We start from the raw sequence: 23,652 nt of genomic DNA, 5'->3' as shown, positions 1-23,652 counted from the left end.
ACCCTAGGGCCAGGGGGAAGCCAGTTCCAAAAATCCCATGAACACAGTCATGACTGTGGAGGAAGCTGAGTGTGTGTGTGCTTGTGTGGTGCTGATGCTCAGAGTGAGGAAAAGAGAAGTTCCATAGGCATCAAAGAACGCCTGGCCACCCACCCTCATGGTGCATCCACAGGAGGAAATACATTAGAAGAAATACTGGCACCAAAAATACAGTGTGTGGCCAAGGGAGACAAGTGTGATTCTAAGGGAAAAAAACATCATGCTATGAAAATGTTCAGTAATGAATTCAGCACTTATAAAATACCATTTAAGTTGTTGCTTCCTCATGAATAGTGACTTCTAACTTATCCCTGCCTACCCTCGATATCTTTTTGGTTGATCTGACGGATAGTCAGCCGTAGTGAATCTCTCACAGCGTGAGGCAAACACAATCAATGGAAATGTTTTACAAAGCAGAATTGCAAGTCTTCCCAAAAGTGTGAGCTTTCATGAAATCTATGCAAGTTATTTCAGAGATCTGCTTCAAGTGTGGGCAAAGGAACCCACAGAAGCACACTAGTTAACAGTTGAGTTAACAAATAAATATATTGGATTATGGGGCTAAAAAAATAAAAGACTACTGATCAAAATTCATGAGGTTCTTGAATATCATTTTTGCCAGTGAGACCTTCTTTGTGTTCCTCATGCGGAAGACAGTTGTGAAGGACAAGGTTGATAATGCTGTTGTATAATTTTGCAGGAAAATTAACCATCCCTCCCCCCTCCAAATTAACATTTGACTCATTTTTCTTTCTAAAATTCTGCAGAATTGCTATCATGGCCTATATTTGGGCAAATATCACATACAATGAACTTACTGTCATAATGTATAGCCACAGCTTCCCCTCCATTGATAACACAATTTTGGTTACTTATCAATGGGACCGAAGTCCTCATTTTAAGACACCAAACGATCTTGGGGTAATAAGGACTTCCAGCCTGCTAAAATCATGATTACGAAGAGTCTCTAGAAACATTCTTTATGATGCTATGGGTATATGATGCTGTATGATGTTATGTGTAAAAACACAGGGCACCAAGAGAATTGTAAGCATGTAAAAATATTTATATATTTGGATAAGAACTGAGGCAAAAATACAAGTGGGTACATATAGAGGAATTAAAACTAATTCCTTTTTTCCCTTTTCTTTTTCTTCCCCCCAAATATATTTTATTCTTAATAATTTTTTTTATTAACAATAAGCCCAGGAAAATAATCCAATATGCTTTTGAGCTATTTAGTCTAACATTGTAGTAGTTTTGTGTATTGATTAGGGACAGCCCTGATGTGTGCTCCCAGGGCATGAAAGGCAGGCTCTAAGATGCCTCCAAGGACCCGCATCTGGTATTCACATCCTTGAGTTATACCTGCCCTTTAAAGTGGACTCCATTGATCAACTCTCTTGTAAAGAATACAATATGGCGGAAGATGTGGAATGTCTCTTCTGGGATTAGGTCACAGACTGTGACTTCCATCCTGGGTGTCCGGCCTCTCTCCCCCTTTGCTCAGTCACCCTGACTGAGGGAAGTCATGTTATGAGCTATCTTATGAGAAGGGCTGTGGGCTCCTGACAAGAGCCTTACAAGGGAGCTTGATTCACACTCCACAACCATACATCCACCCACGGGCCCCAGTTAAGCCTTGAGATGAGGGCAGGCCCAGCCTCCACCTTCACTACAGCCTTGAGAGCCATGCTGAGCCAATGGGAATCAGCTAAGCCACACCTAGATCCCTGACCCACAGACACTGAGACATCATCGAGGTTGTATTTACCAATATTGTGCCTGGAAACACTTTTTTTTTCATCTCTGGAGGCAGAGTTACAGAACTGCTTTTTAGAAATCAATAAATGCCACTGACATATTTTTATATAACAGAAGTGTTGATGACAATGTTTATTTGAAAATGAAAAACACACGAAGGGAAGTTTAAAGTACTCTCAAGCTTCTTAGACAATGAAGAGCAAAGACTTCTCTACCCTGTTCTCCTTGTACTTACTGAGGGGCTGAGAGAGAGTATGGCAGAGAAATCTCACAACTTTGGAATCAGAAGCTGGACACGCCAAAGCCATATATCAGTGGCAGAAGATTCCATAGGTTTTCGGGTGGAAAGCCAGCTGTTTGACTGCCTGATGTGAGCTCGGGGATTCCTTCCTTACAGAGGTGACCTCGACCCCATAGGCAGAGAGAGATCCAGGTAGAGGCTGTGGGCTCAGATTTCTGGTTGGGCATCTGGAGGCAGAAGCAGGTTAGGGAGATGGTGGAGAAAAACGGTTATGACAACAGAGCTTTCTGGTTGATTCTGACCACAGGGCTGGCACGGACTGATTCACATGGTTATTGCTTGTTACTTCAACTAGCATTGGCTGAGAGCCCAGCGTGTGCTAGACGTGGCATTAGGCTCTGTGGATAGATACCAAGATAGAAAGGGTGCAGTCTAGAACCCTGAGTCTAGGCCCCAAACCGTAGTTACCAGTATGGCTCAGTAAAGTGGATAAAGAGTCAAGATGTGTTTGAGTTTGGGGCACCTGGGTGGTTCAGTTGGTTAGGCGTCCGACTTCGGCTCAAGTCATGATCTCACAGTGTGTGAGTTCGAGCCCCGTGTCGGGCTCTGTGCTGACAGCTCAGAGCCTGGAGCCTGGTTCAGATTCAGTGTCTCCCTCTTTCTCTGTCCTTCCCCTGCTCTCTGTCTCTCACTCTCTCTCTCTCAAAAATAAATAAACATTAAAAAAAATTTTTTTTTAAATTATTTTCTCACAATTCTAGAAGCTAGAATTCTAAGATCAAAGTCCTGGCAGGTTGGTTTCTACTGATGCCCCTCTCCTTGGCTTACAGATGGCCACCTTCTCACTGTGTCCGCACAAGATTGCCTCTTGGTCGGTGTGTCTTGTGTCTTAATCTCTTCTTATTATTTTTTTTTTAATATTTATTTATTTTTGAGAGAGAGAGACACAGAGCATAAGCGGGGGAGGGGCAGAGAGAGAGGGAGACACAGAATCCGAAGCAGGCTCCAAGCTTTGAGCTGTCAGCACAGAGCTCGACACGCGGCTGGAACCCGTGGACCGGGAGATCATGACCTGAGCCGGAGTCGGATGCTCAACCGACTGCGCCACCCAGGCGCCCCATTAATCTCTTCTTATGAGGACACCAGTCCTATCCGGACTCAGGCCACATATAGGACCTCGTTTTATCTTAATTACCTCTCTAAAGATTCCAAATACAGCCACATTTGGAGGAAGTGGAGGTTTAGACTTCAACACATGAATTTGGGGGTAGGAGGACACACAGTTCAACCTCTCTGTGCTGAAAAAGTTGAAGCCTGTCTAAGATGGACAATGTGAAAATTAGCTCCTACTGAAAAAGAAAGAGCAGTCCTGCCATTAATCCAGCAGGGAGAGAAGATACAAAACCACAAAATTCACAGGAAACCTTTTCTTTTTTTCTTTTATTTAATTTAATTTATTTTTTAATTTACATCCAAGTTAGTTAGCATATAGTGCAACAGTGATTTCAGGAGTAGCTTCCTTAGTACTCCTTACCCGTTTAGCCCATCCCCCCTCCCACAACCCCTCTAGCAACACTCTGTTTGTTCTCCATATTTAAGAGTCTCTTCTGTTTTGTCCCTCTCCCTGTTTTTTATATTATTTTCGCTTCCCTTCCCTTATGTTCATCTGTTTTGTATCTTAAAGTCCTCCTATGAGTGAAGTCATATGATATTTGTTTTCTCTAACTCATTTCGCTTAGCATAATACCCTCCAGTTCCATCCACGTAGTTGCAAATGGCAAGATTTCATTCTTTTTGATTGCCAAGTAATACTCCATTGGAGATATATACACCACATTTTCTTTATCCATTCATCCATCGATGGACATTTGGGCTTTTTCCATACTTTGGCTATTGTCAGTAGCGCTGCTATAAACATTGGAGTGCATGTGTCTCTTTGAAACTGCATACCTGTATCCTTTGGATAAATGCCTAGTAGTGCAATTGCTGGGTCATAGGGTAGTTCTATTTTTAGTTTTTTGAGGAACCTCCATACTGTTTTCCACAGTGGCTGCACCAGTTTGCATTCCCACCAATAATGCAAAAGAGATCCTCTTTCTCCGCATCCTTGCCAACATCTGTTGTTGCCTGAGTTGTTAATGTTAGCCATTCTGACAGGTGTCAGGTGGTATCTCATTGTGGTTTTGATTTGTATTTCCCTGATGATGAGTGAGTGTTGTTGAGCATTTTTTCATGTGTCGGTTGGCGATCTGGATGTCTTCTTTGGAAAAGTGTCTATTCATGTCTTTTGCCCATTTCTTCACTGGATTATTTGTTTTTTGGGTGTTGACTTGGATAAGTTCTTTCTAGTCTTTGGGTACTAACCCTTTATCTGATATGTCATTTGCAAATATCTTCTCCTATTACGCTGGTTGCCTTTTAGTTTTGCTGATTGTCTCATTCGCTGTGCAGAAGATTTTTATTTTGATGAGGTCCCAATAGTTCATTTTTGCTTTTTCTTCCCTTGCCTCCAGAGACATGTTGAGTAAGAAGTTGCTGCGGACAAGATCAAAGAGGTTTTTTGCTGCTTTCTCCTCAAGGATTTTGATGGCTTCCTGTCTTACATTGAGGTCTTTCATCCATTTTGAGTTTATTTTTGTGTATGGTGTAAGAAAGTGGTCCAGGTTCATTCTTCTGCATGTCACTGTCCTGTTTTCCCAGCACCACTTTCTGAAGAGACTGTCTTTACTCCATTGGATATTCCTTCCTACTTTGTCAAAGATTAGTTGGCCATGTGTTTGTGGGTCCCCTTCTGGGTTCTCTATTCTGTTCCATTGATCTGAGTGTCTGTTTTTGTGCCAGAAACATTTTCCCTCAAGATCACACAGTAGCTACAGAATGCCGTATGAATGTGAACCATTGCTTTGGGGGCTGGAAGATATAGTATCTTCCCACACCCACTTCTTAGAGTAGTACCTAGAAAATAGTAGGCACTCAATAAAGGCTCAATGAGTGGATGAGTGCATAGTTATTAATATACGTAAGATATAGTACAGGTAGTTAGGTAATAATCAACAATTCCTACGTTCCTTAAATATAACCTAGTTATTTAAATGCTTATTTTCACAATGTTAAAATTGAACAGATTTCTTGCTCAAATTGTATCAAGTACTGTGTCTCTTCAAATTTTTTTTAATCTGTAGGTGTACATTTAACCCACCACTTGGAAGATACTTGTTCTGCCTAAGCATTAATAAAGTCAGGCGTTTTCTTCTCTGAATTATTCTATACTATCTTTGGAGGGGGAGGGAAATGAGCCTTTGGCAATAGTAGCAGATTGAGTCTGGGATGTGAGCAACATAGTCCTCCATAAACAGATGAAGCAGTTGGCAGAAGTTTGGTGACTCATGCCATCTCATGTGTTACTCCAGTGTTTCTCAGCCTCTAACAAGTACCAGAATCACCCAAGGGTCTCATCGAAGCACAGACTGTTGGGACCCATTCTTGACAGTATCTGATTCTGGGGCTCTGGAGTGGGCCCTGAGAATTGGCATCTCAACTAGTTCCTGACCATGCCAATGCCACTTGTTGAGAGAGCGTACTTTGAGAACCACGGAACTGCCCGTGGGTTTCTCAGCTTAGGTGCTATTGACAGGGGACCCAGATAATCCTTAGGGATAGGGTTGGTGGTCTTTTGTGTGTCACAGGATATTTAGTAAAAATTCTGGCTTCTATCCCCTAGATGCCATAGCACATTCTCCTCCTTGTGTGACACCCAACAATGTCTCCAGACATTATCAAATGTCCCCAGAGTACAATCATCCCCAATTAAGAACCACTGCTCTATAGCATTTTCTTCTACTTTTTGACTTTCAGATTCAATTGCTAATATATATTTCCACCCAGGGCTGCAGAGAGGAAGTTCTAAACCATGAAAGCTAATATTCATTCAGTATATAATAGATACCATGCATTGGCCAAGACTTTTGCATACATTTTCCGACCAAATTCTTATAATAAAAATTGAAGTAGGTACTAAGGTGAGTGACATTCTACATTTGAAGGAACTGACACACAGTGGAGAAAGGTAAACCATGGTGAGTAACCACATGAATTAAGAGCTGATTGCACAAAATGTGCAAAGGCCTCTGGGGAAGGCATTATTACCCCTATTTTAAGATGGCGGAACTAAGCCTGGCTTCTGGTTTCAGGACTAAGGCTTAGAGAAGCTGAGGAAATTGTCTGGGTTGAACACCCAGTAAAGGGCGGAGCCAATCTGGTTCTAGAACCTGTTCTTCACCTTCGCATACTTTTTTTTGTTCCACCTTATCCACTTTGGGGGAAAAACAGGTGAGAACAAAAGATGAATATAACTTTTAATAAGGATTTGGATTTGCTCTAGATTTCAGCCCCCCATGGTAACCTTCCGTTCCTTTAAACTTGATAAAAGCAAAATTATTTGTTAGAACACAAGTCTGCAGGGACGTCTGGGTGGCTCAGTCGGTTGAATGTCTGGCTCTTGGTTTCAGCTCAGGGCATGATCTCATGGTTCATGGGTTCGAGCCCCACGTTGGGTTCTGTGCTGACAATGTGGAACCTGCTTGGGATCCTCTCTTTCTCCCTTTCTTTGCCCCTCCCCTTCTTGCACTCTCTCTCTCTCAAAATACATAAGTAAGCTTAAACACACACACACACACACACACACACACACACACACACACATACACACACACACACAAACAAGTCCGCTGAAAGACATTCGTTAGTAGGAAAGAGTTCTTACAGTCAGATTTCTAGAAACTCCTCTTTTTTTTTTTTTTTTTGAGACAAATCAACATCCATACACTATGACTAACTAAAGTCCAAAGTTTATTTCTATTTACTGAGATGTCCTCCAGTGTCCTTTCTCTGTCTTGTGAGCTCACCGAGGACACCACTGTCTCTTTAGTAGTCATGTCTCCTTAGGTCCTCAAGACTGTGCCTTTCCTTGCTTTTAATGACCATGACCATTTTGAGGAGTGCTAATCAGTTATGTTGTAGAATGTCCCTCAACTGGGATTTCTCTGATATCTTTATCATGGTTAGTTTGGGGTAATGGTGTTTGGGAAGAGGCCACAGATACAAAGTGCCATTCTCATCACGTCATCTCAAGGGTACCTCCTACTACCATGACTTACTGCTGTTGATGTTAACCTTGATCTCCTGCCTGAGGTCATGTCTGTCAGGTTTCTCCACTGTGGCTATTGCTCCCCTCCCTGCTTGGCCCTTTTCCATACAGTCCTCCCTGGAAGGCAGTCACTGTGCGCAGCCCACACCTAAGCAGTGAGAGAGATGCTTCGCCTCCTTGAGGACAGAGTACATACAGACATTATCTGGAACATTCTAGACATTTTCAAATCTTTTTTTTTTTGTTTCCTTTCTAGTTCCTTGCAAATAATAAAGGTTTATGAAATGTTTCTGAATGAAAGAATAAGGAAACATTATTAGACCTAGCATTTGGTTCCCCTCATTCATTTCTCCTGAACCAACAGTATATAAGAGACGTTTTGTCTCTGAACTATGGATGCCTTGTGAGTGTTTAAGCCTTCAAGGGCAGAAACCAGGCCTAGCTGTCTTTGTGGGGTAGGGTCTGGCAAACTAAAAGTGGGGAGTCTGACAACATTTTAAAATTGGTATGTTTTTTCTTGCATCTCAACCCAAATTTGATCAGTAACCATTTTTCTGGTTTTGAAATTGTGCTATATTATGTAAGATACTACCATAGCGGAAATTGAGTGAAGGTTATGTGGCAGGGGAGGAGGGTTATAATCAAGGGGGGAAATGTCTAAAAATACTCCTGGGGCAGAGGATGATAATGGAAAAAAAGTTGAGGAACATTGCTTCTAGACGATGTTCAGTAGATAAGCCTTCTGATGTTCAGAAGAAAGCCACTCTGAGAGCTTGGGTAGAATACATTGCTAAAACAGGTGTCCAAGGAAAATCAGATACCTGGTCCTATTTGCCCATTTAAGAGATGAGGAGATTGAAACCAAAAAAGATGTGACTTGCCCTTGAGCCCTTCAGTGAATGTGTGGCAGACTGAATACAAGAGAAAGCTTCTGAGGCCACGATTATCTCTCCTTCCACTTCTGCAAGGAGAGCACTTATCAGACGGCTTCTGGGCACCTGTTTCCCGGTCATGCTGTCAACCTGCATGAGAAGCACACATGCACCAGCCCAAGTTGGCAAAAAGAAGCAACAGAATCCTACACGGCTTGGAGCTTGTGGCCAATTTCCAAGGGACTTCAAGCCCCATGATTCAGCTGAGACTTAAATGTTAAATGTTTAACAGGTTCTTGAACAGAAAGAAGGTCCTGAAAAGTTTGAGGTATGCACTGACTTGCTTTAAGAGACATTTTTATAGAAGTTCTCATAAAAGACCAATCTTCCTTATAGTCTGAAATTAAACAGAACAGAATTTTAAAACGCAGTAACCCCGATGGAAACCTATTACATTGATGTGATTACCAGTGATCTTTGGAAGTTCTAAATATACAGCACAGGATTTGCTTATTGGAATGAAGACAGTCTTTAAGAATAACCAATTACCTCTTTTATTTGTCATATTTTAAATGCCTTGCTAATACACTCAAAGAGTGAGCCATTAAAAAATTATCTTCTTTTTTTTTCTTTTTTTTTTTCTTGCCAACGTACAAATCTTGCAATAGAGCAAACGGACATATAAGGACAGGGAGAGAATAACAGAATTCTTTAAATACATAGAATTGTAACTGAGGGAGTCGTACATTATGACTAGCCTGTAGCATGTTTAATTAAATTAAATCCAAGTGGAGGAAGCCCAGACGTCCTTTGGTGACAATCAGAACGGCCCAAAGGCAGCCATCAGGGCTTCAGTGTAGCTCTCAGGCTGGCAATCCAGAGTCTACGGGTCAAATCTGCAGATGCCTATTTTGTAAAAAATGTTTTGCTGGAACACAGCCACGCCCATTGTTTGCGTATTGCCTATGGTGGCTTTAGCATTACTACTCTCTTCTGGAAGGAGATAGTAGCCTCTACCGCTTAAGAAAGAGAATGTAATCAGACCCTTTGTGATTTGAGGGTTTAAAAGAAAAGGCTGGGTGGCTCAGTCGATTAAACGTCCCACTTCAGCTCAGGTCATGATCTCGCAGTTCATGGGTTCGAGCCCCGTGTTAGGCTCTGTGCTGAGCACTCAGAGCCTGGAGCCTGCTTTGGATTCTGTGTCTCCCTCTCTCTCTGCCCCTCCCCTGATCATGCTCTGTCTCTCTCTGTCTCAAAAATAAATAAAAACACTTAAAAAAAAAAAACTTAAAAAAAAGAAAAAAGTCAATGAGCTATTAAAAAACAAAAACAGGGGCGCCTGGGTGGCGCAGTCGGTTGAGCGTCCGACTTCAGCTCAGGCCATGATCTCGCAGTTTGTGGGTTCGAGCCCTGTGTCAGGCTCTGTGCTGACAGCTCAGAGCCTGGAGCCTACTTCGGATTCTGTGTCTCCGTCTCTCTCTGCCCCTCCTCTAATAATGCTCTGTCTCTCTCAAAAATAAATAAACATTAAATGAAGAGAAAGAAAGAGAAAAAGAGAGAAAGAAAGAAAGAGAAAGCTGCCCCAGTTCCAAAGAAGGTGGACCCTAGAACCAGTCTGGCTGGAGGGTGGGGTGGAGGGCAGGCCCATTGTTGGGGATAGTGAGTGAACTAAGCACTGAGAACAGACACGGAGGGTGTGCTCCTGTGCTCCGAGGTGCTCAGTGCTGGAGGAGAGGGACTGCCCTCCCTGGAGGGGCCCTTGCTGGTCTGCTCAGTCTCTCTCTCTCTTTAGCAGCTGAGGAGTCCCCTCCATCTGCCTGGCTCTGCACAGGACTTGAGCCACCACAACCTCAAGGACCAGCAAGAAATGGGGAAAGAAACTGGCCACTGCCAGTCCGATTCCCCTCTGGGGTTGTGCAGGTTAACGAATCCTTTTCTGTTCCAGAGATGAAGCCGGAAACGGTCTTTTTCCTGTAAACTGAGTGAAGCCCAGAGAACTCAGCTTTGTGTGATCAGACACCTGAAATCTGGAATGCCGTCTGCTGTCTTCCGCAGACCCAGCAGGGAAGAGAAGGAAACTCCTCGACCAAAGAGAGGTAGGGCTTCTGTGGTTCCAGACACCGTGTGCACAGGGAGACGGGCAAAGGGCTGAGCTGCTGATGGCGTGTGGGCTTCTCTCTGAGGCGTTTTCCTAACACCAGACAACTCCCCAACACCCACTGGGCATCCAACAATTCGACTCCATTCTGATGCTAACCCAATGAGGTTCTGGAGTGATGGGAAGTTCAGAGTGGGCGGCCAAGAAAGAATTCTTGAAGACGTCTTTGGTGCAAAGAGGTGACTCTTGATTTCCTTTGTTCATATAATACATACACACACACACACACACACACACACACACACACATTTAATGTTTATTTTTGAGAGAGACAAACCCGTGGGCAGAAAGAGCTGCCCTGGGGTTGTGAAGACTGGTTATATACTACAGAGCTGGGGGAGGTTAAAGTCAAGAGGAACTTTCTTTTTTTGTTGTTGTTGATATTTGTTTCAATGTTTGCTTTGTTTTTGAGAGACAGAGAGTAAACACCAGCAGGGGAGGGGCAGAGAGAGAGGGAGACACAGAATCTGACGCGGGCGGGCTCCAGGCTCTGAGCTGTCAGCACAGAGCCTGACACGGGGCTCAAACCCACAAACCGTGAGATCGTGACCTGAGCCGAAGTTGGATGCCCTACCCACTGAGCCAGCCCAGCGCCCCAAAAGGAAGTTTCTTTTTTTTTTTTATTTTTTTATTTTTTTATTTTTTTGGGGGACAGAGAGAGACAGAGCATGAACGGGGGAGGGGCAGAGAGAGAGGGAGACACAGAATCAGAAACAGGCTCCAGGCTCCGAGCCATCAGCCCAGAGCCTGACGCGGGGCTCGAACTCACAGACCGCGAGATCGTGACCTGGCTGAAGTCGGACGCTTAACCGACTGCGCCACCCAGGCGCCCCCCAAAAGGAAGTTTCTTAATGGGGTTTCCATATGTTAAATCAGACTCAGATTACTGGAGGCCTAGCTATTGACAAACTAAGGTTGTTTTCCCCTCTAGCAAAGCATTAACTTTAAGACAGTAGGGAGTTACTGGACTTTAGGCTATTGATAAGATTGCCCTTTTCTTCTAAACTGATGGAGACTCTATCAGTTTAACCATTTGTTTTGGGGCCTTTCCTTTGTTCTTGGGCAGCCGGAAGTGACTGAGGACTGTCAGACTTATCTCACCTGCAGGGGGGTGGTTTGGTGGGTGTCAGCTTGCCTTCTGCTCTCTCATCAAAACTCCCAGGATTCACACAGACGCCGCACCTCAAGGGCTCCATAGCCTGTTAGACTGACCCCACTTGGGACACCAGCCACAAACGGGGTGCCCAGGCTACCCCCACTTTTTCCTGACCCACGATCCCCTCTCAGGTTCAACGTTTGCTGGAACGGCTCCCGGAACTCTGGAAAACACTTTACTTAGGTTTTACCAGCGTTCATGGAACAAGGAGGCCATTACACCGAATTGGCTCTAAAGCCTTGGCGGCTCGGTAAGCAAATCAAAATCTAAGCTTGTCACTGCCTCGGGGTTAGAAAGTCAAAACACTAAGGACAGCCTACCTACAAACAGCCCACGAGGCTGTAAGCTTTAAGCTTTAGCCAATCGACCGTAGCCTTACCCTGCTTCCACCTTTGCTCTACCCAAGCCTCTCTGAGCTCCCATTAAAGTGCTCCTAGCCACACCTGGTTTCACACTGCCCGGTTCAAAGCAGTTTTGCTCAAATAAAAGTCATAAAATTGTTAATGTGCCTCACACGTTATCTTTTAATAGTTCTAGTGTCAGGGAACCCAAGGAGATCCCCTACATCCCCTGGGACCAAGAGTCACCAGATGATGGTACCTGCTGGATCCCTTGAGCTCACTGCTGTGGCTGCCCCGGAAGTGGTGGGCCCATCCTACTTGGATCCTGGTGTGTTAAGAGCTTTCAGGTTATTTGAGCTTTTTTTTTTTTTTTCCAGACAATCCGGAAACCCACTGGAGTCAGACCGAATCTGATTTAGAAACTGGATAGGTCCGGTGTCAGACTGGTTCTGACTTAGAAACCAGCTGGGTCCAGGGTCAGACTGGTTCCAGGGCTGGACTGCTTCTGGTTAGAAACTGCATTGAATCTAGAATCAGACTGGTTCCAAGTCAGAGTGACCTGGGTCCAGTGTGGGTCCTCAGGTATTAACATTTTGTTTCAAGGCTGAACAAGCCGATTAACCTCACCGAAGATAATCTTGAATTACAGTGGCCACAAGGGAGAATTTTTAACCTAGGCTTACCAGTTACAAGGTGCTCCAGGAGGAAAAAAAGGGTCTCAGTCAGCCCTCACTATAAAGGATAGAGGGAAAATTATTTTTTCCTTCTCTGTAGTTTCTGGTGACCAGGATGAGACTTGCTGGGATACCCCACTCACTCTGGAGCCTGAAGGCAGCATCCTTGGAAAACTGGCAGAAGACAGCAAAGGGTAAGAATTCTTATCAAAGGCAGGGATCCCAGATCCCTACCTGTAGTGCGGGGTCGAGAGAGGAAGGTAAAATTTCATGTTGTCTCTTCCTTTCCAAATTCGAATTGGCAGGAAAAAAATATTGGTTATCAATCCTTTCTCTCCCAAGGACGGCTCTTGCTGTCTCGTTTTGTGTGCTGAGAATTTGGTTTGGGTGCTGTCAGATTGGAGGCTCCCAAAATACGGCCAGACAGAAATGGGGACGGTAGCCCGTTTGTGGCCAGGGTCCTACCAACCGTTGCCAGCTCTCAAGGGGAATTCCTCGGTCTTTCTTTCAGTTTTCTCTAGGAGTGGCTCTGCATCTGGGAGGGTAGTATCCTTTGCATCTTCTTTGGGGACCTTCTCTTGCACCTTCCCCTGTGTCCATGGGGTTGTTCACTATTGCCAGGAATATTTGCTGTTTGTCCCAGGTGAAACCTGACAATGTATTCCAATATGTTCAAAAGGTGTTGTTGTTGTTGTTTTTAAGTAGCTCTAGGGTCATAAGTTGACCAAATTGGAAGCTGATATCCAGAGCCTGTAGGAACTTTTCTTAAGCCTTCTCCCTTAAGCTAAAATGAAACTATATACCCAGAGGGAAAGCCTTGTGGAAGTACTTACTAAAAATTCTGAAGAAACACAACTCTAAATCTAGAGCATAGAATTATTTTTTTAAGTATTTCTTTTTTTTTAATTTAATTTTTTTATTTTTAATTTTTTAAATTTTTTTTAAATATGAAATTTATTGTCAAATTGGTTTCCATGCAACACCCAGTGCTCATCCCAACAGGTGCCCTCCTCGATGCCCATCACCCAGCCTCCCCTCCCTCCCACCCCCCATCAACCCTCAGTTTGTTCTCAGTTTTTAAGAGTCTCTTATGTTTTGTCTCCCTCCCTCTCTAACCCTTTTTTTTTCTTCCCCTCCCCTATGGTGTTCTGTTAAGTTTCTCAGGATTCACATAAGAGTGAAAACATATGGTATCTGTCTTTCTCTCTATGACTTATTTCACTTAGCATAACACTCTCCAGTTCCATCTATGGTGCTACAAAAGGCCATTATTCATTCTTTCTCATTGCCACGTAGTATTCCATTGTGTATATAAACCACAATTTCTTTTTCTATTCATCAGTTGATGGACACTTAGGCTCTTTCCATAATTTGGCTATTGTTGAAAGTGCTGACATAAACATTGGGGTACAAGTGCCCCTATGCATCAGTACTCCTATATCCCTTGGGTAAATTCCTAGCAGTGCTACTGCTGGGTCATAGGGTAGATCTATTTTTAATTTTTTGAGGAACCTCCACACTGTTTTCCAGAGCGGCTGCACCAGTTTGCATTCCCACCAACAGTGCAAGAGGGTTCCCATTTCTCCACATCCTCACCAGCATCTATAATCTCCTGATTTGTTCATTTTAGCTACTCTGACTGGCGTGAGGTGGTATCTCAGTGTGGTTTTGATTTGTGTTTCCCTGATGAGGAGTGATGTTGAGCAACTTTTCATGTGCCTGTTGGCCATCTGGATGTCTTCTTTAGAGAAGTGTCTATTCATGTTTTCTGCCCATTTCTTCACTGGATTATTTGTTTTTCGGGTGTGGAGTTTGGTGAGGTCTTTATAGATTTTGGATACTACCCTTTGTCCGATATGTCATTTGCAAATATGTTTTCCCATTCCGGTGGTTGCCTTTTAGTTTTGTTGATTGTTTCCTTGGCAGTGCAGAAGCTTTTTATCTTCATGAGGTCCCAATAGTTCATTTTTGCTTTTAATTCCCTTGCATTTGGGGATGTGTCAAGTAAGAAATTGCTGCAGCTGAGGTCAGAGAGGTTTTTTCCTGCTTTCTCCTCTAGGATTTTGATGGTTTCCTGTCTCACATTCAAGTCCTTTATCCATTTTGAGGTGTTTTTTTTGTGAATGGTGTAAGAAAGTGGTCTAATTTCATCCTTCTGCATGTTGCTGTCCAGTTCTCCCAGCACCATTTGTTAAAGAGACTGTCTTTTTTCCATTGGATATTCTTTCCTGCTTTGTCAAAGATTAGTTGGCCATAGTTTTGTGGGTCTAATTCTGGGGTTTCTATTCTATTCCACTGGTTTATGTGTCTGTTTTTGTGCCAATACCATGCTGTCTTGATTACAGCTTTGTAGTAGAGGCTAAAGTCTGGGATTGTGATGCTTCCTGCTTTGGTCTTCTTCAAAATTACTTTGGCTATTTGGGATCTTTTGTGTTTCTATACAAATTTTAGGATTGCTTGTTCTAGCTTCGAGAAGAATGCCAATGCAGTTTTGATTGGGATTGCATTGAATGTGTAGATGCTTTGGGTAGTATTGACATTTTGACAATATTTATTCTTCCAATCCATGAGCATGGAATGTTTTTCCATTTCTTTATGTCTTCTTCAATTTCCTTCATTAGCTTTCTATAGTTTTCAGCATACAGATCTTTTACATCTTTGGTTAGGTTTATTCCTAGGTATTTTATGATTCTTGGTACAGTTGTGAATGGGATCAGTTTCTTTATTTGTCTTTCTGCTGCTTCATTATTAGTGTATAAGAATGCAACTGATTTCTGTACATTGATTTTGTATCCTGCGACTTTGCTGAATTCATGTATCAGTTCTAGCATACTTTTGGTGGAGTCTATCAGGTTTTCCATGTATAATATGTCATCTGCAGAAAGTGAAAGCTTGACATCATCATTGCCAATTTTGATGCCTTTGATTTCCTTTTGTTGTCTGATTGCTGATGCTAGCACTTCCAACACTATGTTAAGCAACAACGGTGAGAGTGGACATCCCTGTCGCGTTCCTGATCTCGGTGAAAGCTCTCCGTTTTTCCCCATTGAGGATGATCTTAGCTGTGGGCTTTTCATAAATGGCTTTTATGATGTTTAAGTATGTTCCTTCTATACCAACTTTCTCGAGGGTTTTTATTAAGAAAGGATGCTGAATTTTGTGAAATGCTTTTTCTGTATCGATAGACAGGATCATGTGGTTCTTATCTTTTCTTTTATTAATGTGATGTATCACATTGATTGATTTGCAAATGTTGAACCAGCCCTGCAGCCCAGGATCCCACTTGATCATGGTGTATAATTCTTTTTATATGCTATTGAATTCGATTTGCTAGTATCTTATTTACAATTTTTGCATCCATAATCATCAGGGATATTGGCCTGGAGTTCTCTTTTTTTGCTGGGTCTCTGTCTGGAATCAAAGTAATGCTGGCTTCATAGAATGAGTCTGGAAGTTTTCCTTCCCTTTCTATTTTTTGGAAGAGCTTAAGAAGGATAGGTATTATCTCTGCTTTAAATGTCTGGTAGAATTCCCCTGGGAAGCCATCTGGTCCTGGACTCTTATTTGTTGGGAGATTTTTGATAACTGATTCACATTCTTCGCTGGTTATGGGTCTGTTCAAGTTTTCTATTTCTTCCTGTTTGAGTTTTGGAAGTGTGTGGATGCTTAGGAATTTGTCCATTTCCCTGATGGGGAATGGGTCATTTGACCATTTCCCTGATGTCCATGAACATCAGGGAAGTTCTCAGCTATGATTTGTTCAAGTACACCTTCAGCCCCTTTCTCTCTCTCTTCCTCTTCTGGAATCCCTATTATACGGATAGTGTTACGCTTGATTGCCTCACTTAGTTGTCTAATTCTCCCCTCATACTCCTGGATTTTTTTTATCTCTCTTTTTCTCAGCTTCCTCTTTTTCCATAATTTTGTCTTCTAATTCACCCATTCTCTCCTCTGCCTCTTCAATCCGAGCTGCGGTTGCCTCCATTTTATTTTGCACCTCATTTATAGCATTTTTTAGCTCCTCATGGCTGTTTCTTAGTCCCCTGATCTCTGTAGCAATAGATTCTCTGCTGTCCTCTCTACTTTTTTCAAGCCCAGCGATTAATTTTATGACTATTATTCTAAATTCTTGTTCCGTTATATTGCTTAAATCGTTTTTGATCAATTCGTTAGCTGTTGCTACTTCCTGGAGTTTCCTTTGAGGAGAATTCTTCCGTTTTGTCATTTTGAGTAGTCCCTGCGGTGGCTCCAAACTGTCTGGAGTAACTTGCGTTGGTGGGCGGGGCCGCAGTCAGACCCGATGTCTGTCCCCAGCCCACCGCTGGCGCCACAGTCAGACTGGTGTGTACCTTATCTACCCCTCTCCCAGGTGCAGGACTCACTGTGGAGTGGTGTGGCCCCTGTCTGGGCTACTTGCACACTCCCAGGCTTGTGGTGCTGCTTTGATGGGATCTGGTGTATTAGTCGGGGTGGATCCGCAAGGTGAACAGGGAAGGGAGGGGCCCAGCAGCACCGGGAGGGAGGCAGGCAGATCCATCGGAGGGATGGATCCACAGAAGCACAGCGTTGGGTGTTTGCGCTGTGCAAGCAAGTTCGGTGCCGGGAACTGGTTCCCTTTGGGATTTCGGCTGGGGGATGGGAGAGGGAGATGGCACTGGCGAGCGCCTTTGTTCCCTGCGGAGCTGAGTTCTGTCTTCTGGGGCTCAACACCTCTCCCTCCTGTTGTCCTCTCGCCCTCCCACTCTCGGAGCAGAGCTGTTGACTTTTAACATTCCAGATGTTAAGTCCTGCTGGCTGTCAGAACTCACACAGTCCGGCCCCTCCGCTTTTGCCAGCCAGACTTGGGGGCCCTGCCTTGCAGGGCGGGCTGCCCCTCCACCGGCCAGCCCCCTCCTGCCAGTCTAGGTAGCGTCCACTGCCTCTGCGCCCTTCCTACCCTCTTCCGTGGTCCTTTGTCTACACTTGGCTCCAGAGAGTCCGTTCTGCTAGTCTTCTGGTGGTTTTCTGGGTTATTTAGGCAGATGTGGGTGGAATCTAAGTGATCAGCAGGACACGGTCGCCGCCATCTTCTACCCATCCAATCCCCTAATTTTTTATTTTTAAGTAAGCTCCACGTCCAATGTGAGGCTTGAACTCATGACCCCAAGATCAAGAGTCACATGCTCCACCAAGCTAGCCAGCCAGGTGCCCCTGGACCATGGGATCTTTTGATTTCCATCTTAGTTGAAGAACTTCTCCTTGATACAAAATCAAGGCTAATGTAGTTGGATAGGCAGGTCAGTGTCTTGATAGGATATCATTCCAGCTGCAAACCAGTGCTTTGAGGAATTAAAATAACTGTACTGGTCTTACAAATCGAGTCTTTACAAGAACAGAAATGTGGCCATAGACACATTTTAAAGCAAACGTATCCTCTTTACCAATCTCCAGACTTCCCCAGTTCATTTCCAAAGACTTGCAAATATTGTGAAAGAGTTGGATTTAGGAAACAAAAGCCCTTCTTGGAGGAACTTTTATCTTTTCTCTGTGCCTTTGAGATGTCATTGTAGGCACCCAGGGCCAGCTTTGAAATGCAAACTTCAGGGAGGTATTTCTTGTCCAAAAAACAAAAAACTACTCAGATGGATGAAAAATCTTTAAGTCTTTCCCACAATTATTAGTAAAAGCTTTAGCCATCTGAGCAGGTAAACTTATTTTATCTGTCAGAAACACAATTTGGATCCAACTGTTAATTTGTTTGTTTGTTTGTTTATTTATAAAGTACAACTATCCCCACAGTCTATTTTATTTTATTTTTTATTTATTTTTTAACGTTTCTTTATTTTTGAGAGAGAGAGAGAGAGAGAGGGAGAGAGAGAGAGAGCATAAACAGGGGAGGGGCGGAGAGAGAGGGAAACACAGAATCCAAAGCAGGCTCTAGGCTCCAAGCTGTCAGCACAGAGCCCAACATGGGGCTCAAACTCATGGACAGTGAGATCATGACCTAAGCCAAAATCAAATGCTTAACAGACTGAGCCACCTAGGCGCCCCCAACTGTTCTTTTATAAACTAGTGAGGTTTGCATTACTGTACTTGTATCCTGGCTAAAATTTTAAAATGAAAGTGATAAGATCTGCGTCTATATACATTTCTGTATTTTTATGTATATATACTATAGATATGTGATATTTTTCTACCCCTGGACTGTATAACCTATAACCAAAATTGATTTGTAAAGAGTTCTACTAGATTGGCTTAAAGACAAATAAACATTTACATAAATTAAGTACACTTTCAGAAATATAGAAATGAACCCAAATGTTTTTTCAATTTAATGGGATCTAGGATAATCGCAAAATAAAACCTAGTTTTAATTTGTTGGTTTAAATAAAACAGTCATATCTTTAGAGTTATCAGCATTGAATATAATATTTTCATTTTATTTAGTTTAATGAAAGTCAGGTTATCTCTATTATAAATTTGTCAGCCAGAAAGATAAGATGATGGTTAGCTGTTTAATGTCTCATGAAATTTTTATGAGCAGTCTGAGAATAGTCCTTAAGAACAATAGATAGAAGTAAGATAAAAGTTTATTATAAAGAAACTTTTCAACAATAATGAGTCTTTATGGTATGCCTATCTAAAAATAGTTTCCAAAGTCCTTTTGGTAACTTGAAACCTTAAAGTTATACTGAAATAAATTAAAGGGGGAATATTTATTGAATATCTAGATCATTTCCCAAAAAGACAAAATACCAAAACATTAATTACTGAACATAGGCTTATCTACTCTTTGGTTTCCTTTTACAGAGGAACTAAAGATACTCAGGTCTGTTAGTAAACATGTTTTGTGCCACATTGAAAAGTTTATTACGGGGAAGAATATACTTCTAGAAATTGTGAAATGTATTTTTATAAATTTGCCCATCTGCAGAATGCTGGTGCAACAGTCTACCATTGCTTTCTTCTTAGTTTTCACTGGAATTAAGGATTCTAAGGACAAAGAGCTCTTATCAATATATGTAGTTAAAACTACTTGGAGGGCACCTCGGTGACTCAGTCATTAAAGTGTCCAACTTCGGCTCAGGTCATGATCTCATGGTTTGTGAGCTTGAGACCCGTGTCAGGCTGTCTGCTGTCAGCTCAGAGCCCGCTTTGGATCCTCTGTCCCCTCCTCTCTCTGCCCCTCTCCTTCTCTCAAAAATAAACATTAAAAAAAAAAAACACTTAGAAATAATAAAGATGAGAACAACTGCGTACAAAGAATAGGTAAGGAAAGTAGAATGAGTGTTTGTTCCAGAATTAGAAACAGGAAAAACACCCAGACAGAATCAGAATGGATCTGAAAAAGTTGTAGAAGGTTTACAGGAAACAAATCTTGGAAATGGAATTTTATGTTTGGCCAGACTAACTAAAATGGGAATGAGTTTACTTAAGTTTTTAAAGAATGATTTTATTTTAATTTTTTTTAATGTTTATTTATTTTGAGAGAGAGAGACCATGAGCAGGGGCTGGGCAGAGGGAGAGAGAAAATTTTTCTTTTTTTTTTTTTTTATTTTTTAATGTTTATTTGTTTTTGAGAGAGAGATAGACAGAGTGTGAATGGGGGAGGGGCAGAGAGAGGGAGACACAGAATCCGAAGCAGGCTCCAGGCTCTGAGCTGTCAGCACAGAGCCCGACGCCAGGCTCTAACCCATGAACTGTGAGATCGTGACCTGAGCCAAAGTCAGACGCTTAACTGACTGAGCCACGCAGGCACCCAGGGAAAGAGAAAATCTTAAGCAGTTTCCAGCTCAATGCAGAGCCCAACATGGGGCTCTATCTTAGGACAGTGAGATCATGACCTGAGCCAAAATCAAGAGTCAGACACTCAACCAATTGAGCCACCCAGACGCTCCAAGAATGAATTTTATTTATTTATTTATTTATTTATTTATGTATGTATTTGTTTGTTTATTATGTTTATTTATTTTTGAGAGAGACAGAGTGCAGGCAGAGGGGAGGCAGAGAGAAGGAGACATAGAATCTGAAGCAGAGTCCAGGCTCCAAGCTGTCAGCACAGAGCTGGAAGCAGAGCTCGAGCCCACAAGCTGTGAGATCATGACCTGAGCTGAAGTCAGATGCTTACCCTTAGGCTGAGCCACCCAGGCGTCCCCAAGAATGAGTTTTAATATCAGAAGTATACTTGTAGAATATTAGAATTTAGTTTTCTCTCTCTTAAAAGGACTAAGTTTTCCTGGACTCTTAGTCTGCGCTTGGTAAGAGATTGTGAAAGGTGTTTTTTTACCTTTTTGGTAACCTACCTGGAAAGCAAAGATTCCATGTCTTACCAAAATAATTTACTGTGCTTCACATTGTCTTTATCGGGTCTTTGATTACATAAGAAAACCCAGTCTTCTCAATGTTAGAAGAACGAAGTTTTGTTCACAGCTGTGTAACCTTCTCCATTCGTCTTTAAAATTGTCTATTGTCATGTTAGTGAAATAGATAAATATAACTTCATAATGATCTGAGATCCTATTTAGGCCAATGTTGGCATCTTTTGGCACTCTGGCAACTTCCCCAAATCATGTTCTCAATGGAGTTTTTTTGATCTCAAAATAACTTTGAGATGTGAGGGTCCCTGTGCACACATGCACGTGTGTGTGCACACACACGTGCATGTGCACACGAGTCAAGGAGGGGCAGAGAGAGGGAGAGAGAGAATCCCAAGCAGTCAGACGTTCAGCCAACTGAGCCATCCAGATGCGCCAAAGACTTCTATTTTTTTTCAAAATTTTTTTATGTTTATTTATTTTTGAGAGAGACAGAACATGGGCAGGGGAGGAGCAGAGAGAGAGGGAGACACAGAGTCCAAAGTAGGCTCCAGGCTCTGAACTGTCAACACAGAGCTCCACGTTAAGCTTGAGCTCACAGACTGCGAGATCGTGACCTGAGCTGAAGTTGGACGTTCAACCGACTGAGCCACCCAGGCACCCCTGTCCCCAGGACTTCTGTTAAGTTAAGTTATCTAGATTGACACTCCCCAACCTCTTTGGACTCTTGCAAGATTGGAAAAGTGAGGCTTCTAGCGGGAGACTTCAGGATAAGGCAGGTAGGCCCAAGTAATTCATTTTTACAGTGAAAGGTTGGCTCTTATCATCCTGGTTATGAATGGCTGACGTGCCTGCCATATCTCAGTCTGGACCACTCTGGTTCATGCCCAATGTGTGTAAGATAACTGATCAGTTCCTAGAATAGTCGGTAGTGGATTCTCTGACCAGTTTCGTTTTCGATGATCCATGTTTTTTGGCCCAAAGATTGAGCATTCTCGGTTGATGCCAAATCATGTTCATCGTATCATTAGCATGATACAGATTGATTAGAGAAGTCACCCTCCCTAACATTCTCCATGCCGATGATTCAGCCTGTGCAGTCAGGCGGGGCGATCACCGGGACAAATATCCCAGAAACCACCTGGTTGAGTGCTTTTTGTAAATGAGCTCCCGGAGGCAGAACAGACTTGTCTGCGTACCATAAATGAACTAATAATCAACCTGACCGCTTAGAATGGAAGGAGTGGGGAAGACAGTGTGAAAGACCCTCCACAGCTTACCTGTCTCTGGTCCAGTCTTGTGATGGTGGCATTAGCTCCGTAAGCGTTGCGGGATTCGACCACGTAATGTGGACTGAGCCCCAGCACACGGCAGGTCTCCCCCATGGGAGCCATCAGCCACCACAATGATTTTGGGCCAGCCTAGCCCTACACCCTTCCTCATCAAATCAGCTGTAAACTAAGATACAAAGTGAGCAGCGTTTGCACAACATGTACCCATGACACGGATGGTTTCTGTTGATGACTGAGGTGGTGGCAAGCAAACATACTTCGCTGTTCTGTTTGCTGTTGCTGCTGCTACAAGTATTCACGACGTTATCATTCACATAATTGTCTCAACGCTTAGAATCATAGCTGCAATTTAGGACCTATCCGTTATCCTAGGCATGAACTAAGAGTTGTAGGTGTATGCTGGCATTCAGCGTCGACAGTTCCATGAGGTGGGTGTTCTTGTTAAGTCCATTTTATAGATGAGAAAAACAGGGATTGGAGAAGTGAACTTATTGTCCAGTATCAAAGAGCTAATGTGGCAGTCCTAACTGAACACAGGTCTCCTACTTCAAAGCTCACGGGGTTTGTTTGGTGTTTTTTTTTTGCCACTCCTCCGGTAGGTACTAGGGATGCAGAAGGGAATACAACATAGTGTCTTCCCTCAAACCTAGAAGGTTACATGACTCATTTGCAGAAATAATTGTCAGAGTAGAATGTAATCTTTAGTCCACTTTTAAGTAGCGTTGTCTTTTTATTGTTGAATTATAAAGAGTTCTATGTATATCCTAGCTACAAACCAGATACATGATTTGCAGAGATTTTATCCCATTCTGTTGATTGCCTTTTTTTTTTTAGTGGTTTCCTTTCAAGCGCAGACATTTTAATTTTGATGATGAAGTGTGATTTGTCCATTTTTTTTCTCTTGTTGCTTGAACCATTGCCTAACCCAAAGTCACAAAGACTTACACCTATGATTTCTTCTAAGAGTTTTGTTGTTTGAGCTCTGACATTTAGAGATTGGACCCATTTTGAGTTGACTTTGGTACATGGTAGGAGGAAAGGTTCCAAACTGATTCTAATTCATATAGCTATCCAGTGGTCCCAGTATCATTTATTGAAAAGATTATTTTTCCCCATTGAATGCTCTTGGCACCCTTGACAAAAGTCAATTGCCCATAAATATACAAGTTTATTGTTGGACTCTCAATTTATTCCATTGTTCTATATCTGTCCTCATGCCAGTGTCATGCTGCCTTGATTACTCTAGCTTTGTAGCAACTTTTGAAGTTGGGATGTGTGAGTTCTCTAATTTTTTGTTTTGTTTTGTTTTGTTTCTAGATTGTTTTGTCGACTCTGGTTTCATGTACTTCTATATGAATTTTAGGATCAAGCTTGTCATTTTCTATATGTCTTATGTCTTTTTATTTCTGCCAAGAAGCCAGCTTGGAGTTTGATCCTGATAGCATTGATTCCCTGGACCAATTTGTGGCTTCTGGGAAGGGCTCACTCTGTGTCAAGCCCTATGCTAAGCATTTCACTGGCATTATATCACTGCATCCTCCAAGAACCTTATGATATATATAGGTACAGTGACCATGCCCATTTTATACATGAGGACAGTGAGGCTTTTAGAGTGTCAGAAGTCAGGTTTCTCGAGAAATAGATTCAGAGACAAGATTTTCATGCAACAGGTTCA

This window comes from Panthera onca, chromosome E2 (genome assembly GCF_046562875.1).
Source record: "Panthera onca isolate mPanOnc1 chromosome E2, mPanOnc1 haplotype 2, whole genome shotgun sequence".
Classification (NCBI taxonomy): domain Eukaryota; kingdom Metazoa; phylum Chordata; class Mammalia; order Carnivora; family Felidae; genus Panthera; species Panthera onca.
Note: the sequence above shows the minus strand (reverse complement) of the source record.